The sequence below is a fragment of the Centruroides sculpturatus genome, unplaced genomic scaffold (genome assembly GCF_000671375.1).
Source record: "Centruroides sculpturatus isolate CEXI.00-Female unplaced genomic scaffold, Cexi_2.0 scaffold5, whole genome shotgun sequence".
In the NCBI taxonomy this organism is placed as follows: Eukaryota; Metazoa; Arthropoda; class Arachnida; order Scorpiones; family Buthidae; genus Centruroides; species Centruroides sculpturatus.
The window spans coordinates 1,739,105-1,759,356 of record NW_019384397.1 but is presented as its reverse complement, the minus strand read 5'-3'; the positions used below and the strand labels follow the sequence as shown (position 1 = coordinate 1,759,356).

Below are 20,252 nucleotides of genomic sequence, written 5' to 3'. Positions count from 1 at the left end.
ATCTAAACACAAATTTCCAGCAAATTTAATTTAATGTTTGAGCATTAAATATTTGTGTATTTATTTTCTGGAAATTTGTGTTTAGGTGTTATTCTGTTCACCATATATCTATAATAATTGAACCTATTACTATTTACTGTTAGGAATTGCTATATCTTAAATTTTTTCTAATTTCTGTGAGATTCGAGATAGGCAGGTTCAACAGTATCTAATTCTGTTCAAAATTTGTTTCACTGAACAAAGTCAATATTTTTTAAAAATTAACTTTATAATGATAAAATCTCTTCCATTTTGATCACAAAAAAATTTCAATTTTAGTTAATAGGATATGGTGTTCAAAAATATGGAATTCTACACAACTTGATAAGTTAATTACATATGCATCATTAAAAAGAGAAACTGTTCATAGAACTGCTTGAAAAGTTTTTTTTACAATTCAATACAGCTTCAATGTCCTCCTAACTCAAGCAGTTAACAGAGACCAGGAATCACTCAGAAGGTATATGTTAACAAATTCTTTTTACTATATTCATATATGACTAGCTGATATATAGAAAATATGAGAAGATCCTTAGAAGTTAAGCTAAAAAAATATTAGATATTAAATTTTGTAGAAATACAATTGCTTTGTTTAACAGATAATATCTTAATTCCTTCTGATTTTATTGCAATCAAAATATGTCTTTTTGAGATTGTTGAAGAATTTATCTGAGAATAAATACTTCAAAATGAGTTAATTTATGAGACAGCCTAAAGAGAAAGATAATTAAAATGCCAGATAAATGTGTAATTAGAAAAAGATAAACATTTTGGAACTTTTTACACTTTTATCGTCAATTTACTCTACTGGAAAGTCAGGATCAGTTGGTTTAAATTTGAATAGTTTTCAAAATTGAATATTTCTTTTCAACTTTAAGAATGTTTACTATAGAATTCTTTCAGTAGAGCATATCTAAAGATGGAACTGTAAAAAACAATTTTCAAAATATTAGATCTTTCTATAATTACACAATTTTTCTGACTTCTTAATTGTATGTCTCTTTGGACTGTAATAAAGAATTTGACAATGGTAAACAAATAAAATAACTTGATTGTGAATGAATTAGCTTTTTCTTCTCACCTAAGGCTAATAATATATGAATAGTAATTCTAATGAACTTTTATTCTATGCGAGATATCTGTATTATAGAACTTAAAAATCAGAAACTTTGATATATTTTAAGACTGGTTAAAAATGGTCTGGAACAGCTGCTGATGTTGTTAATTGTGATTCAGCTACTTCAATTGATCTTGTATTTTCTGGTATTATTCCCATGATTTAATGATGGTATAATTACTAAAATAATGCAAAAAGTTTGTTTATTTCAAAAAAAAATCTAATTTAAAATTTATTTTAAGGAGCTTTAACTTGTTTCAAAGAATAAGAATAAATATAATTTGGATGAAATTTTTAATAATGAAACTGTTTTTTTAGTTATAATGTTTAAAAACTATAGTTTTGTTACAGTTATAAGGAATATATCTTTATATTTGCGACTTTTGTTTGATTTATGTTGTTTATTTGTAAATTCTAAAGAAGAAACAATAATTTCCTAAAATGTTTAACGATTATTATTTACAGTCTAGAAATAGCTAATTATTTGTTATTGTTACATAAATAAGTCACTTGACAATGTCAAAGTCAATAAAGCATTCACAGAAGATAATTAGTTGATGATGATCATTATAAAAGAATAGTTAGCTAAAGTATTTATGAATATTTACACAAAGAAAAATAGAGGATGCAATTTAAATAGAATTCATTAAAAAATAGGGAATAGAAAAACTAAGAGGAAGTAAAGAAATAGCAGATATAATTTGAACAGATAATAAAATAAAATTTTTTAGATCTGTTGTAAAAATTTCATTTAATTATTTTAATGTGTTATAAACTGGAAAATATTAAGCAAAATCTTAAGAAATGAAAGGCAAAATAGTAAACTAAAATTAATGATAGTCAAAGATATCAAATCAAGTTTTAATTTAAAAATGTCGCTTATAGTTATAGAAATCAAAACTCTTTCTGGATTAAATGTTTTTTTGAGTTTTGCTACTCCCTCTTCAGGTTATTTCTGCATTAAACATTTTTGAAAGTTTTGAGTCTTATAAACTGTAAGTGGACTTTTTAAATGTAAACATGCTAATGTAGTGAAATATATTTTGTTTCAGTTGTTGTTATAAGATCAGAGAAATGAATGAGATGCATTCTACTGTCTTTTCAAATACATTTGTCAAAGCTCACTTCTAGTCCAAATTATAAATATAATAAATACAAGTTCAGAAATATCACACAAACAACTTTTTAACTTTCCAGCACAATTATTTAATGTTTGGACAAATGTTTTCAAACTGTTTTTCAGATCGATTTCACACCTACATATCCAGTACAGTGGTACCTCAGGTTACGAACGCCCCAGCATACGAAATTTTCAGGATACGACATGAAATTCGAACATATTTTTGTTCCACGATACGAACAAAAACTCACCATACGACGTCACATTAGTTCGCATTTTTCATTTGTTTTTCTTACTACAGTTATTTTTTTTAATGTATTACTTGGCTTTAATTTGAGTATGTTTTTCGCGTTGGAACGAATTATTTGGTTTTACATGTAATCGTATGGGAAAAGATGATCCACCTTACGACATTTTCATGATACGATCTCAGTTTCGGAACGGATTAATTTCGTATCNTCCATTCAGAAATTTTAGTTTTTTTGTTATATATTTGGATATCCTTTTAAATATACCAATAAGGAACTCTGTTATAATCATCAAATTTTTTCTAAAATAAATGTGATTGCTACACACACATTTATTACAATCACAATATGAAAAAGTGAATGCTTAATTTTTGATGGTAAAACATGGATACTGATAAAAGAAAATATATTTACATAGTCCATATATCATTAGTATAAATTTATAAATTAAGAACTTATAATTTGTTAAAGAAAAAAATTTTGTTTTCTATAAAATTTTTGTTGTTATTATAAAACATTGAAAATATTTGAACATTTTTTAATTGAAAATGAATGTAAAACAATTGAAAGACATTTAGCATATTATTTTATTTAAAAATGTTTCTTATTTATATTGTCAAATTTCTTTTAATCTTATTTTATTTTATTATATATTATAAAGATCTGTTGCTGGGAAAAGTAGTAGTACCATTCATTTTTAAATTTTTCTGATAGGAATTAAGAAATTTGAAAATTTGGTCAGAAATAATATAACTTTATATTATGTATGCTGTAAATATAAGATTAATTAAGCATTTATATATTATGTAATATTCAATGAAATAATTGTTGTCTTTCTTAGTTATTTTATTAAATTTTATTTCACCGAAATGTTCATTGTAACAATGATATATACAATTGCTAACTATTAAGAATTTTAAGAAACTTTTGATTTAAAATTCATATTAATTGAAATGATTATTGAAATTTTTGATCTATGAAATATTAATTTAATTAGGCAATTTTCAATATTTATATATGACAATGTTTATATTAATTTTTATAAGAATATTAATTATCATAATTACTTTATATTAAATTAATATTACAATGAAACAAAATTTATCAAGATTAATATATGCATTTAGAACAAAAACTAGAATCACTGTTTTGCACAAACTATACATGTAATTAAAGAAAATTGGACTTTATACATTGTAAATTAAATTTTTAAAATTATTTTTAGCAGTATAATTTACTTTCATGATATATTATCATAATTTATAAAAAATAAATATTATAGATTATTTGCTGAGTATATTTAATAATCTATTACTAAGACTAAGACATCTAGTCACTAAAAATCATACATGTCATATGATTTTTAGTCATATGACATATATTATCAATTATAATATCTATATATAATATAATAATATTAACTATATATGACATATATAATATCAATTATATATGTCATATATAGTTACAAAAATTATAGCTTATATGATTTTTAGTGCCTAGATGCATGAGCTATTTCTATTTTATATATTCTCATTTAATTTTTATTGTCTTACATATATCAGTTATTCATAAACTGGATAATTAGAAATAAAAAGCATAACTTCAAAATTTTATTGAAATTAATTATAATATAAAAAGTTTGGTTTTAAATATTCCTGATTGAGACTTCTCATTAATATTGTAAAATGATAAACTCATGTAAAATGCTATGATATAAAGCAAAGTAATCTTGCTTTATATCATAGTATTTTACATGATTTTTATCAAAGCAATCTTTAATTAGATAATTTTGATCCAGTGAAACAAAAAAAAATATGAATGCAATTCAAAAAATAATCAAATGGAAAAATTGGTAAATTTGATAAATTATATTGAAATGTTTGTAATATTATTTATTTTATTACAATTGAAAGCATTTCCATGATGATAGTTTTATTCATAAGCATTTTACTTTATGATAATAGTTATAACTTAATCTCTAACACAAACAACAGTTATTTACTATAGTATTACTATAACACAAACACACATTGTTTGTGTTATAGATTAAGTTATAGGATTTCAAATATATATGTAGTAATATTTATCTATTTATTTATTTGTTACAAATGAATATGGATTAATTAAACATACAGATTATAGTGTTTATATTTTAAAAATACATTTTTAACAATGATTTTAGAAATGGAAATTTAAAATTTTAGGTGAAAATCCAGATATGTTTGTTTTAACATGCAACAAACACATCTTTTAAATGTGTATGCTTCTGCTACAGATTAGAATAATAGAAAAAGAAATAGCATATAAAATTATCTGCATTGATTGACATTTAGAATATGATTTATGTAAAACAAATATATAATGCAAAGTATTAGTAGTATTTAATGTAAAGATTTTTATATCACATTATAGTGAGGGACAAAAATCAAAAAATGTATTATCTTTAATATTTACTTTAATACTTTTTAGCTATTGAAAAATTTAAAGGTTAGAAAAATTGAATATAATTCATAAGTAGATTTATTTAATTTTGCTAGTTTTTAACAAATATGGATTACTTTAGAATTCTAAAGTTTTATTTTTAAAATAGATAATAAAATTTAGGAATAAAATATTGCTAATTGAATATTATTTATTTCATTTGAAGGCTGCCCATTTAATTATATACAGTTTAAAGGGGTCATAAAAAGTATATCATTGTGCATAATGGGGAGCAAAGCCATTGAGAGGGGATTGATCTAGGCCAGAGAAAACTTAAGTCTCCTTAGTGATTCCTACCCCTATAAAATTTATCTTAGTAAAAATAACAGAAAATGAAATCTTTAAAACTTTGTTTTATTAATAAAGAAACATTCTACATACTGTATTTCACTTGTTCAAAAAACAAAAGGCTAAAGAAGCCTGCTCTATCCCTGGGTCCCATCCAAACTCTTGATGGCTGTAACAGAGAGAGGGATCCAAGGTATTGTCTTCATGGACATTTTTTGTGGTATTAGTGGCATATGAATCTAAGCCTATATGATATAAGCCTACTTAGTAGTCATGTGAATGAAATCAATTAGAAAATATTTGCAGAACTTTTAAAGTCATTTCTTCAATGCCAGGAGGGTATTGTACAGTACATATAATTAAAGGGGAGAGAGTCAAAAGTGGCTCAAAAGCTGTACATATAATTAATGGACAATCCCTTGTGTAATATATTCTCAATTTTAGATGCTTTTACATCAATTTAATTATTATACGAAGAAATCTAAGAAATTAATTATAATGGATGTTTTAATAATAGGGAATATATAAAGTAAAAAAATTATTAAGATTCATAAAATTCATTAGTAGGTAATTGCTTTTAAGTTTTTAATTATTCATAAATTAAATTACAAATCAAACAATAGTAAAATGCATATCTATTTGTTGAAACAATGATATAATTAAAAAATAGAATAAAATATAAATATGATTATCAATTTAGAGAATGGAATTNACATGAGTAACAAGAGTCCATTTTCAATATCTTGCTCAAATAAATAATAATGAAATTAGATAATTTTTAAAATTCATCATCAGAAAACAAATTTAGACAAATACAGTTGAACCTGTTTATCTCAAAAAGCTCTTTATCTCAAAATTTATTTTTCCCCTTGCATTTCAGCATAACTTCAATATATTTTCCATGTTTACTCAAATGATTTACTCCCAAAATCTCTATATATCAAATTATAGACGGAAATGTTGATTACAAATTTAAAGCTCAGTGACTACATCTTGATAGAATAAACTGTAGTTGCTATACAGTACATAGTTGCAATAAATACTTCTTTTCTTTGATTGGCCATGAGTTTGGCTTGTCTTATTGGTTGAAGAAAGTCAGTCATCAGAAACTATTGACAAACTGTTTTTGTTAAGGGATGTCAAAAATGTTTTATTTATACTTATAATGCTGGTATTACTATACTTCCTATTGTATTAATACAATACTATATATCTAAAAACAACCAGTGCACAAGTAAACTGAAACTATATATGAGCAGAATAACATCTAAACACAAATTTCCAGCAAATTTAATTTAATGTTTGAGCATTAAATATTTGTGTATTTATTTTCTGGAAATTTGTGTTTAGGTGTTATTCTGTTCACCATATATCTATAATAATTGAACCTATTACTATTTACTGTTAGGAATTGCTATATCTTAAATTTTTTCTAATTTCTGTGAGATTCGAGATAGGCAGGTTCAACAGTATCTAATTCTGTTCAAAATTTGTTTCACTGAACAAAGTCAATATTTTTTAAAAATTAACTTTATAATGATAAAATCTCTTCCATTTTGATCACAAAAAAATTTCAATTTTAGTTAATAGGATATGGTGTTCAAAAATATGGAATTCTACACAACTTGATAAGTTAATTACATATGCATCATTAAAAAGAGAAACTGTTCATAGAACTGCTTGAAAAGTTTTTTTTACAATTCAATACAGCTTCAATGTCCTCCTAACTCAAGCAGTTAACAGAGACCAGGAATCACTCAGAAGGTATATGTTAACAAATTCTTTTTACTATATTCATATATGACTAGCTGATATATAGAAAATATGAGAAGATCCTTAGAAGTTAAGCTAAAAAAATATTAGATATTAAATTTTGTAGAAATACAATTGCTTTGTTTAACAGATAATATCTTAATTCCTTCTGATTTTATTGCAATCAAAATATGTCTTTTTGAGATTGTTGAAGAATTTATCTGAGAATAAATACTTCAAAATGAGTTAATTTATGAGACAGCCTAAAGAGAAAGATAATTAAAATGCCAGATAAATGTGTAATTAGAAAAAGATAAACATTTTGGAACTTTTTACACTTTTATCGTCAATTTACTCTACTGGAAAGTCAGGATCAGTTGGTTTAAATTTGAATAGTTTTCAAAATTGAATATTTCTTTTCAACTTTAAGAATGTTTACTATAGAATTCTTTCAGTAGAGCATATCTAAAGATGGAACTGTAAAAAACAATTTTCAAAATATTAGATCTTTCTATAATTACACAATTTTTCTGACTTCTTAATTGTATGTCTCTTTGGACTGTAATAAAGAATTTGACAATGGTAAACAAATAAAATAACTTGATTGTGAATGAATTAGCTTTTTCTTCTCACCTAAGGCTAATAATATATGAATAGTAATTCTAATGAACTTTTATTCTATGCGAGATATCTGTATTATAGAACTTAAAAATCAGAAACTTTGATATATTTTAAGACTGGTTAAAAATGGTCTGGAACAGCTGCTGATGTTGTTAATTGTGATTCAGCTACTTCAATTGATCTTGTATTTTCTGGTATTATTCCCATGATTTAATGATGGTATAATTACTAAAATAATGCAAAAAGTTTGTTTATTTCAAAAAAAAATCTAATTTAAAATTTATTTTAAGGAGCTTTAACTTGTTTCAAAGAATAAGAATAAATTTAATTTGGATGAAATTTTTAATAATGAAACTGTTTTTTTAGTTATAATGTTTAAAAACTATAGTTTTGTTACAGTTATAAGGAATATATCTTTATATTTGCGACTTTTGTTTGATTTATGTTGTTTATTTGTAAATTCTAAAGAAGAAACAATAATTTCCTAAAATGTTTAACGATTATTATTTACAGTCTAGAAATAGCTAATTATTTGTTATTGTTACATAAATAAGTCACTTGACAATGTCAAAGTCAATAAAGCATTCACAGAAGATAATTAGTTGATGATGATCATTATAAAAGAATAGTTAGCTAAAGTATTTATGAATATTTACACAAAGAAAAATAGAGGATGCAATTTAAATAGAATTCATTAAAAAATAGGGAATAGAAAAACTAAGAGGAAGTAAAGAAATAGCAGATATAATTTGAACAGATAATAAAATAAAATTTTTTAGATCTGTTGTAAAAATTTCATTTAATTATTTTAATGTGTTATAAACTGGAAAATATTAAGCAAAATCTTAAGAAATGAAAGGCAAAATAGTAAACTAAAATTAATGATAGTCAAAGATATCAAATCAAGTTTTAATTTAAAAATGTCGCTTATAGTTATAGAAATCAAAACTCTTTCTGGATTAAATGTTTTTTTGAGTTTTGCTACTCCCTCTTCAGGTTATTTCTGCATTAAACATTTTTGAAAGTTTTGAGTCTTATAAACTGTAAGTGGACTTTTTAAATGTAAACATGCTAATGTAGTGAAATATATTTTGTTTCAGTTGTTGTTATAAGATCAGAGAAATGAATGAGATGCATTCTACTGTCTTTTCAAATACATTTGTCAAAGCTCACTTCTAGTCCAAATTATAAATATAATAAATACAAGTTCAGAAATATCACACAAACAACTTTTTAACTTTCCAGCACAATTATTTAATGTTTGGACAAATGTTTTCAAACTGTTTTTCAGATCGATTTCACACCTACATATCCAGTACAGTGGTACCTCAGGTTACGAACGCCCCAGCATACGAAATTTTCAGGATACGACATGAAATTCGAACATATTTTTGTTCCACGATATGAACAAAAACTCACCATACGACGTCACATTAGTTCGCATTTTTCATTTGTTTTTCTTACTACAGTTATTTTTTTTAATGTATTACTTGGCTTTAATTTGAGTATGTTTTTCGCGTTGGAACGAATTATTTGGTTTTACATGTAATCGTATGGGAAAAGATGATTCACCTTACGACATTTTCATGATACNAATTGAAATAGAACAGTTTCAGTCAAACTTTCCTGTAAATGTGTTATCATTAGTATAAAATAGGAATATAATAGTTACTTATTATTTCTAGTCATTTATGATGTTAAATAATAGAACTTATTGTTTTTGAAATAAATTTTTCAAATGATTTTTTATATAAAACATCACATCATGTGCCATAGTGATATTTTGATAAATTCACTTTTGTAAATATGTGAAATTTCACATGATTTTATCATTTGTAGAATATATTTTATGAGTGGACATTTTTTGTGGTATTAGTGGCATATGAATCTAAGCCTATATGATATAAGCCTACTTAGTAGTCATGTGAATGAAATCAATTAGAAAATATTTGCAGAACTTTTAAAGTCATTTCTTCAATGCCAGGAGGGTATTGTACAGTACATATAATTAAAGGGGAGAGAGTCAAAAGTGGCTCAAAAGCTGTACATATAATTAATGGACAATCCCTTGTGTAATATATTCTCAATTTTAGATGCTTTTACATCAATTTAATTATTATACGAAGAAATCTAAGAAATTAATTATAATGGATGTTTTAATAATAGGGAATATATAAAGTAAAAAAATTATTAAGATTCATAAAATTCATTAGTAGGTAATTGCTTTTAAGTTTTTAATTATTCATAAATTAAATTACAAATCAAACAATAGTAAAATGCATATCTATTTGTTGAAACAATGATATAATTAAAAAATAGAATAAAATATAAATATGATTATCAATTTAGAGAATGGAATTATTGACTTACAAATGGATAACACATTAGAAAAAAATTACTTTTACTCAACAATATCTTATTAATAAATTTTTATAAATTTAAAACAGAAAAGAATTTTATTTTATGTTATGAAAAAGAAATATTTTGATTTACATACACCTGTAATTCATTTTTGAATGAATATAACAATGTATTCAAATCATGGGTAATTCAGAAATTTTAATATTTTGATAGCAAGAATTATAAATTTTACTATATAGCTTTATTTCTCATTGCACTTATAATATAAAAAATGTCTACACTAAAACAACACTGGGGTGAAGTCATCTACGTACCAAAGCTTGTTACCAGTGTGAAACTCAAATAAAAATGAAAAGAACAAAAAACAGCACTTCAAAAACGTTTTCAAACCAGAAACGTTTGTGAAGTACTGTTTTTGTTCTTTTCGTTTTTATTTGAGTTTCACACTGGTAACAGGCTTTGGTATGTAGATAATATAAAAAATGATTGGAAACAAATTAATAAATCTGAATATATATGTTTTTCCAAATATGTATTGTTTCTGATATGTTTGATATAAATGAGTTAACAAGTTACAATAATCATATTGAGTTATTCATTCTTCTAGACTTATAATGCTAGAGATGGAACTTTTCCATATATTTCTATTGAACTTTAAATTTCATCACATATTAACAACTTTACAGACTTATTTTATTGATTTATTAAATTAAATAACTATTTAGAAAATCTAATATTCTAATTCTTTTTTCTTTGAGTAAAAAATTCTAATGGCATTCTTTCCTTGAAGTAATTCCTATTTAGTTCCTGTTCAAAAGGATTCATCTTCAAGGGATCTTGTTTATGTTTGGGGAAGATTGCAACTTTTTCTTCTTTTTGTTAATCAGAGAATTGCTCATAATGATGCTCTTCAGAAAGAATGAAGCAGTTGATAGTTTGAAGAACATTTTTGTAAAAGCTGGATACTATCTGAAGAGGATGAGTCAAAAATTTTTATTTACCGTGTTTCCCCGAAAATAAGACATCCGCAGAAAATAAGACCTAGCACAGATTTTGCTGAATTGCGAAATATAAGACCTCCCCCTGAAAGTAAGACCTAGCAAAGTTTTTTTTAGTCGTAACGGTCATCGACAGATGGCTGAAAGTGGCCGTTGGCTTTNTGCAGTGATGCCAGGAAAGCTATATGTCATCCATAACATCGTGCACAATGAAAAATTTATTTTTATTTGCTGTTGAATATATTATTGATATATGGAAATAAGGTTGCTTTATGATATAGAATTGTAAATTTTCTTGTGAAGTTAAGGTTTAAATCAGTGATGAGCAATCTTTTCTGGATGAATGTGCAAAGGAACTTCATAGGCTTCTGGCAGGCTCATACATTTTTTCTTATGGAGTTGCAGACTTTAAGTCTACCAAGTACCAACATACTCTGTAACTGTCAATACATTAAGTATTAAAATAATATATGCTAATGCAAACTAGTAATGCACTGTACATTTTAAGTTACAAGATTAATTAAATATGCTGGGAGTATAATAAGCTTGTTCATTAGTCTTAAGTAACTTGTAGAATTTAGTATTTGCTACAGAAGTTTCAGACAGACTTGAAACCAGTGCAATAAAATTTTTTGTTTGACATTAAGTAACTATGTTTTTGTAATTAGTAATGTACAGTTTTTTCCCATTTTTTCACTAGTCAAGTTTAGTTTGAATGTTCTTTGTCACAAATATCAGCTTAATTAGGGTTGCAGGAGGCAGAAAAGAAGAAAATAAAATTACATTGCCAAAGCCCCAGGGGTCATATATTAGGACGTTGCAAGCTGCGAATTGCTCATGACTGGTTTAAATGATGATTTGCAATTTTTACATAAATATGTAATTGTAAAAATGGCAAATAAATTTGTTAAATATTAATTTTTCATTTATATATTGATTTAAGTATTAAGAATTAGAAATTTATTAGAAGATTTTATATATATGATAAAAATATGTAAAAAGATTATTTGAAATAGAACGATTGGCTTTGAGTCATCAATTCATGAATATTCAGTTTACACTGTGATAATGATGGTTATAATACTGTAAGATGAAATAGTAATTAGACGTATCTCCACCATCAGTCATTATTTTAAACTCACCGTTTAGCTTAATCTCATCACTAATATTTTCTACGAAAAAGCCATATTTGATGGCTAATCCACTATTTTGTGAAGCCTGTATTTTGTACAGTACTATCAATTATAGCTTGTATATGTAATTATAATGAATGTTTGTGTTCATTCCGCATGAAAAATGCCCATATTTGTGAGACTGTTTGTACAAAAGCACAGCTTGAAGTAGTTTTAATTCTCTTTCTCTGTCTATAATTTTTCAATACTACTAGTGATTGTACAGTTGTTCAGGTAAATAGAATAAAGCATGGCTTTTTAATATCATTGAATTAAATTTTTTTACTAACACATCCATGTTAAATTTATAACCAATAAAATCATTTACATAATAAAATATTTATAGAAATAAACTGTTTACTGATAATATAGGGATGCTTAAACAATAGAAAATTATTATCTTAAATTCTTTAAGATACTTTTATTTTCATTGTTATCAAATTAATAAGCAGAGAATAAGAATTATAATTGTTTATGTGTAATATAATTATAAAAACAAATTTAATTTCTTTTTATAACTATATTTGCTGACTTGAAAAAATGATTACTGTTATTATCAGGAAAATTTGATGTAATTTGGTTGTTTTACTCATTACAAGAAATTTTGTAATTAAGTGTAATCATTTTATTTGTAATTATAATTTAGAAAGTATGTTTTCTGTATTTATCAATAACTATACAGTAATTGACATACAAATAAAATTTGTTTCTATATAATCAAGCTTAGTTTATTATTATTATTTTTCAATTGTAGACACTTAAATTGCTACAAACTATCATAAGTAATAGTTTTAAGAATATTTTTAATCACACAAATTTAAATATAAGTTGTTATCAATTAAATGTTGTTATAAATGTATATTTAGTGTTTAACAATGTGTAATTTAAGAAATAACAGCAACAGATATTTTAAATTATACAAGTTTTTATTTATGTAAACATTTTATCATGTCAAAATATGAAGGTTTTCAGACTATACTTTAAAATTCTTATTTTAAATGTATTTTATATGAAATTTAATTTTTTTTAATAGTTATTGTTTAAAATATTTGTTAAAATAATAAATTTTGCATTAAAAAATATCATTTTACTTCTTTGTTTATTAAAATATTTAAATTTAATTAAAAATGATATTTGAAGAAAAATGCAAAGAAAAATTTATTGTAAAATCAAAAATGAAATTTAAATATGCTAAATTTTATTATTTTGCAATTTTTATAAAAATAATTAATTCAATTATATGACTTTGCCATTTAAATGTGTAAAAATAAAGATATTTAAATTGCAAAGNAAAAAATTATATTTTTAAATCTAATTTTTTCATGCTGCTGAAATTTTGCTACTTTCCATATACTTGTAGACATATTTACATACATCCACATACAGTTTTTCACTTAAACATCTATCCAAGGGCAAAGAGATCTTTCCATCATTGGTTAGGTTATGGACTGCAGTAGACAAAGTCACTGGATATTGTTAGTACGCAGCCATGTCACACCTATTCCGCTTCTATCTGCAATCAGCACAAAATTCAGAGGATGCTGCAGAGTGATTTGAGTAGTGCAACATGATGATAAATTTATAGCATAATGAACCATGACTTCAGCACATTTTATGCACTGACGAGACCTTTTCCCCCAGAATGGAGTGCATAATCAACACAATGCATACCACTAGGCAAAGAATGCCTCGCAATATATGTGACTTGCACAATACCAAGTGTAGTTTACTCTAATATCTGGTGTGGAATTTGGAGCAAGCAGCTTCTTGTTCCTGTATTTATTGATGGCATCCTAAACAATGACAAATATCTGAAATCCCTAAATGCAATGATGGACAAATGACTTATTGACTTGCCATTGGCATGACTACAGTAGGTTTCAATGGTGTGCTATCTCATTCCTGGACAGACGTGTTAGCAGCTTGCAGAGTAGTTTGGCAACAACTGGATAGACAACACAGCAGACCTATTCCATGGTCATCATATTTCCCAGACTTGGCCCTTCTGGACTTTTCCTGTGGTGTCACGCAAAAACATTGGTATATGATGTGTACCCAGCAGCATGGCATGGTGGAGAGATACAAGAGGCCTGTGAAACAGGTGCAGTGATGCCAGGAAAGCTATATGTCATCCATAACATCGTGCTCAAGCACCTACATCTTATGCATTAATATTGACACTGAAGACAGTTTTTTGACCATATTCCTTAACAAAATAAAGCTTATTTTTTTAAACCACAGTACTACTGCTCAGATCTTTAAAATGCAGTACAATTTTATTCTCAAACATTTTTGGTTATCTTAAACAATCTTCTTCAAGACAGAAAGAAACAAATTTAAAAAGAAGAACAAAAGCTGGAAGGGCCTCTGGAACAAGTCTGTCAAAACTAGTTTTAGAAGACATTCCAGCTTTTGTTCTTTTTTTTAATTGAAATTTGTTTCTTTCTGCCTTGAAGGTCATGTAAGATAACCAAAAACATTTGAGAATAAAAATTGTACTTCATTTTAAAGATTGGAGTAGTAGTACTGTGGTGGTTTATTACAAGTGGTTTTTAGAGAAGTGCAAGCTCATTTCTTCTATCAATTTCTATGTTGTCTTTACATTTTAAAATCATAGATTATTTGCATGTTATGCTAAGTCATCATAAATTGATTCTCTTCAATTATTTTAGCACTGGAACAAGCATGCATCAAATGCATACACTCATGCAAATGCTGGAAAGATCTCTTTTGGCTATGTACAGATGTTTAATTAAGTGGACACCTTGTATATATAAAGGAACACATTTTCAGTGTAATTTGTGATATAGAATAAAGCAAATTATTTATTGTGACTAATTAGAAGTAAGAATGATTTAATCACCTTTGATTTCTCAATGATATATTTTAAGTATAAATTTTGAACAAAGATTTATTACTAAATTAACTTAGTCAAAAAATGTAGTATATTTTAAAATTATAACCAAACTCTGTGCCATACATCTAGAAAAGAAATAAATGTCATAATAATGTACTAATTGCATTGATGCCAGTTTAAAATTAAATTTTTTAGATTTAAAATTAGTTTTTGCAGCCTATTTAATTTACATATAATACATAAAAATTTAAGCTTACATGTAAATTTTCAAAATAATTTTCATTATTGTTGAAGAAAGCTTCAATAATAATAAAAATTATTTTATTTAAGAAGGAATCTTCTCAAGAGTATGATATGAATACATTTTGGTACTGATAAAATAACGTTTATGCAAAACTAGTTATTTTCAAACCAATTATAAATTCTTGTCAATATGAATAAATTAAAACAAGTGATATTTTAAAGATTCTTTTAGAAAGTCATTTTTGAAAAATTAAAATTTATTAAAATTTATTATAAGTACAGAATAGGTACATTTTAAGAAATGTTTCTTAGTGTAATCGTAATAAGTTAAGAAACAAACATAATATCCTACTAAGAACTCTTAAATAATCAAGTGTGCAACATTCTGAAATGATATCATTAATAAGAAGGAGATTCTACTTATTACAAACATTTATGATTCATATTGGTTTGTGAATTCTTGAGCTTAAACTTTTTGTTACATTCAAGTTAAAATGCTTTTATATATGCAATCCTGGAAAAAAGTTTGAAACGTCTGATTTTCAAACTTCCCATTAAATTAATTTTAAATCAATTAAATTAACATTAATTGATATCCTGTCAATATGTTGTTGTTTAAGTATTAAAATAACCATAAACAAATATGAAGTAAAAATTTATTTTCTTATTTCAGAAAAAAAAATTCATATACAACAAATTATTCCTTGCAATTTGCCTGAAAAAGTTTGAGACCACGATTTAAAAAAAAGCCACAAAAACAAAACATAGTGGGAAAAACAGTGTTTAATACTTGGTACAGGATTCTTCTCCTTCCCAATTCATCACCAAACGATTATTGATGCTAATGTCTGAAATTCCATTTAATCAATGCAAGATGTGTGATTACCAGAGCCCCTTCGGCCGCCAATTTAAAGTCTTTTAATCTTTAAAATTGGCGTTTCCACTTCCCGGGACGAGGACCCAGGGGTTGGATTTGTGGGAAGCGTGTGTTCGGGTTGTTTCATTGTGTGCAATTACACAGAACGAGGCGCTTGACGTGTAAGTGCGTGAGTGCGAGAATTCGAGTAAAGGTTAAACGGTGTATATCTTCGTGTACAGTGGTGTTATGTCCGTGCGTGTGTGTGTATGTGTGTGATCGAAGAACATCTTCGGCATGTCTATAAACAGAAAACAGTAAATTACGATACGAGAATAAGATGTGTTAAGAAATGAAACGAAAGAGTTCTTACCATCGGAAAATATTCACTTGTACGATAAATGGTCCTCTTCGTGGTAAAGTTGGGGAGGGAGATTCTTCTCCCTCCCAAATGTTCCTACAAAACACAAAGGCAGTGAGAAAACGAGAAGTTTATTCATTTATTACCTAAGGTCAAGATTATTACCTTAATCAGACAGCCTTTCTTCCCGAACAGTGTTATGAGAAGAGCGAAGGGTTCGTTAGGCTAGCCTAGGCTAACCTAACCAACCCTAACCGGAAGCTCAATCCTCATAACAGCTGTTTGGGAAGAAAGGTCGGCCGAATGTCGCGTCCGGTGAAGAAACGTGTCAAGTCCGTGGGTCACGTCCGGGTAAGAGAGGTCACGTCCGTTAAAAAGTGTCATGTCCGGGTAAAAAGTGTCGAATCCGGTAAGAAAGTCGCATCCGGGTGAAGAAGAGGAAATCGAAGAAGATCACCGCCTAGGCCAAGGCAACCGCAGCCGTCCGCAGCAACTAAACCACGGACAGCACGGTCCCTCGACTTCGGGGGCTCTCTCCTCCGACTCCTCCCCGTCCAGACTTCGGCAAGGCGGTGGCGTCGCCGTCGCGGACGAACGGGCAGAACGCGACCAAACAGAAAGTGTCAGCTCGGACGAGCTGTCACTTTCGACATCCTCCACAGCAAGGTCTGTGGCCGGATGACCCCCGAAGACCTCGGCCAAGCGCACTGGACCCAGGGTGTAGCGTCGCATCATCCCGACTCCGGGAGGATGCCACGCCACGCGCACTTGGCGAAGGTCTTCTTCACCCGCTGCCTGTCGCTCGTCGAGCCCCCGCTCCTCCAACGGCACGGAACGACAGACTCGTTCCGCGTCGTCCGAGGAACCCTCTCCCTCCGGCGCCACCGCCTGCCTCCGCCGGAACCGCCTCCAACAACGCACCAACGTCTTCATCCTGTAAAAAAGAAAATTTGCAATTAGTCCAGTGAAAACAAAAGCTTAAATTAATGCTTAAATTCTTCCGAGTAAAAGCAAACTGCTCACCGCAGCCGCCTTTTTAAATCTAAAAGATTCGAATCCGAAGCGCAAACGGTCGACCATCGAACGATGTGCCGAGATGTCTTCTGGGACCGATTCTCCAAGTAATATTAAATAAATTCTTACGTCTAGGATCAATAAGGACTAAGACTTACCTAAAAAATCTTCAATCTTCTCTGTAAAAGGCACGAAACCGCAGAAAACAGCACGCAATCCAAGAGCGAAAGAAAAGCACGTCCGACAGCAACGAGAAACACAATCGAACTGCGATTCGTCATGTGTGACGTATTTCGAACAAACGTTAAAAAACGCGTCAACAATGTTCGAATTTCGTAAAAATTAGAATTTTTAAAAAAAATAAATTTTTAAAATTTTTTTCAATTAATTAATTTATAATTATTTTTCTTTTTTAAATTTGATAAATAAATTATCTTCTGCATTTACATGGTGCAGAATGTCGACCGTGGAGAGGTAAAAGACGATCTTTTTAAATTCTACGTCTCGAGGCTTGACCATCTCCGAAATTCGTTCGAATAAATATCTTTTTCGTCCATTTTCGACCATGGCATGAAATAAATCAAATTCTTAGGATTTCGCCCAATATTATTTTGCTTTTCGGAAGGATTCCTCGGTCGCCGTCGGGGTTGCGGGTTTCGCGTAGGCCTATTAATCAAACTGGATAAAGTTAATATTAAAAATACCGAAAAACCTTTATAATACGGCCGAACGAAAATTAAGTCCGAGACAACGGGGAAATCGACACAGAGGATAAACAGACTGAGTCAGGGGGAAACAACCATTCTTTCTCCTTGAATTTCTGACTTTTTAAAGGATATCTCCCCTAAATTCTTAATGTGATCGCTTAATCAATTTGACACGTCTGCAAGTGTTGTTGATCCAACTTTGAAACTTTCGCTCGTACCTCTCATGCCATGATATTTTATTTCCTGACCGCTTTGAATTTTTTTTACTTACAACGCGACAATTCTGCTTTGGGAGGAATGCTACATTTGTTTTCAAATTTTGTCATTGTACACCCATAAATTTTCACTGTCGTCAGTTTGTATGTATTACCTTCGAGAACTGAGTTATATGAAATCCGCGACCAAATGTGGAAACTTTAGGGACAGAACGCCCCAATTATGATGATATATGATTTTTTATATATGATTTTTTGTTTCAAACCGAAAGTTACGTTTTTATTTAATTTTTTTTTGAATTTTAAACGTTAATTAACAGATGACCGGCACGACTTTATTATTAACGGAAATGTGTGATGTACACGGGGAAGTTATTACTAACTTTAGATATTTTGAATTAAATGATTTTAAAATATTAGGGGCAGTGAAATGAAAACGAGTCAGACTATATAAGAAGTGTGGCACTGAATTTGGTAATGCAGGTCGGTGTGTGTATAGAACTGCCTTCAATTGGGAATCAGGAAGGAACAGCGTGAACATTCACCGCTGTGCGATTTGTCTGTTAGACGTGCTTGAATTGAGGTCGGCGAGTCGTGTTTGTGTCTGACATCACTATGGAGGCTCGCTGCTAGCTGACTTTCTGAAACACAGCTTCACAATTAACGCACAGCGGTACATTTAAACTTTGAAAAAATTGAAGCGTGCCATCAAATTTAAACGCCCAGGAATGTTGACAGACAGCATCATTCTGTTGGAAGATAATGCCTGCCCACATGTTACCAAGGTTGTTTCGACTACGCTGCAGAATTTTCGCTGGGAAGCCCTTACTCATTCTCCATACAGTCCCGATTTCTCCCCATGTGATTTCCATAGTTTTGGAGCCCCGAAGAAAAACATTCGTGGTTGTCAATTTGCTTTGGACGAAAAGGCTCACGCCTGGGTACAATCATGGTTCCGTTGGCAACCGCAAACATTTTTTTATGAAGGCATTGATCGTCTTGTCTCACAGTGGGCTAAATGTATTAACAGTTATGGTGATTACTTTTGAAATAATGAACAGTTTACTTACTTTTTATTCATCTGTCTTGTTTTCATTTGACTGACCCTAATATGATTAAGAATTGCAGCCTTGCATTGTGACCATGTCACAATAAACAATTGCTCGTAGTTATCGTTTGTTTGTGAAAGCTTTGGTTTCCACTTGTGAAAATATTTACGATAAAAACTACATTTTGATATTTGTCATGTTATGAACCAGAATATCAAGTAAAAATCCTTCGGCGTGGAAGTTCCTTGTAAAAGAAAAGTTAAAATACACAAAATTTTTAATTCCTATCTGCCCTTTTTGATGTATATATTTTTATGAATTTAATCCTTTTTGTGCATTTAATCTTTTAGGTTGATTTATTTTTGTTTTGTTTTTATTTTTATATCTCCTTATTTTATTATTTATATTAATATGGCTTCAATCTATTTATTATAGTTATTTTGTATATTGATTGGTTAATTTTGAATTTGTAAGGTTCGAAAGTTCCATTTAACAGAATTTTCAAAAGTTGTTCGATTGCCTGTCACCTGATGATGGCCTATTCCATTAGGCTGAAAACGTTTGTGTTTTAATAAATATTTCTCAGCGTTATAAGGTGTTAAGTGTTTTATTAAATACTAGAATTTAATTTTTCTTCTAGGGAGGGGCAGCTGCCACCTCCCTAGGTACGCTCTCATTTCATTGACCATAGAGGAGTGCTGCAGCTTGTCGCTTTTCATTCCGGAAGAAATAGTGGGGATGGTCGCACAG

At 28.3% G+C, this 20,252-nt stretch overlaps 1 long non-coding RNA gene across 2 annotated transcripts; it reads right to left on the bottom strand.

Annotated features, from left to right (window-relative positions):
- Positions 1-16,281: 16,281 nt before the first annotated feature.
- On the bottom strand, positions 16,282-17,846 carry LOC111618479. 2 transcript variants are annotated; one of them, XR_002755581.1, is made up of 3 exons: positions 17,690-17,846; positions 16,530-17,451; positions 16,282-16,457 (listed from the first exon to the last, which is right to left on the bottom strand). It is a non-coding gene; the product is annotated as an uncharacterized LOC111618479 (long non-coding RNA). The 2 variants fall into 2 exon arrangements; XR_002755582.1 differs by having other exon boundaries at positions 17,541-17,823.
- Between the last annotated feature and the right edge of the window lie 2,406 nt (positions 17,847-20,252).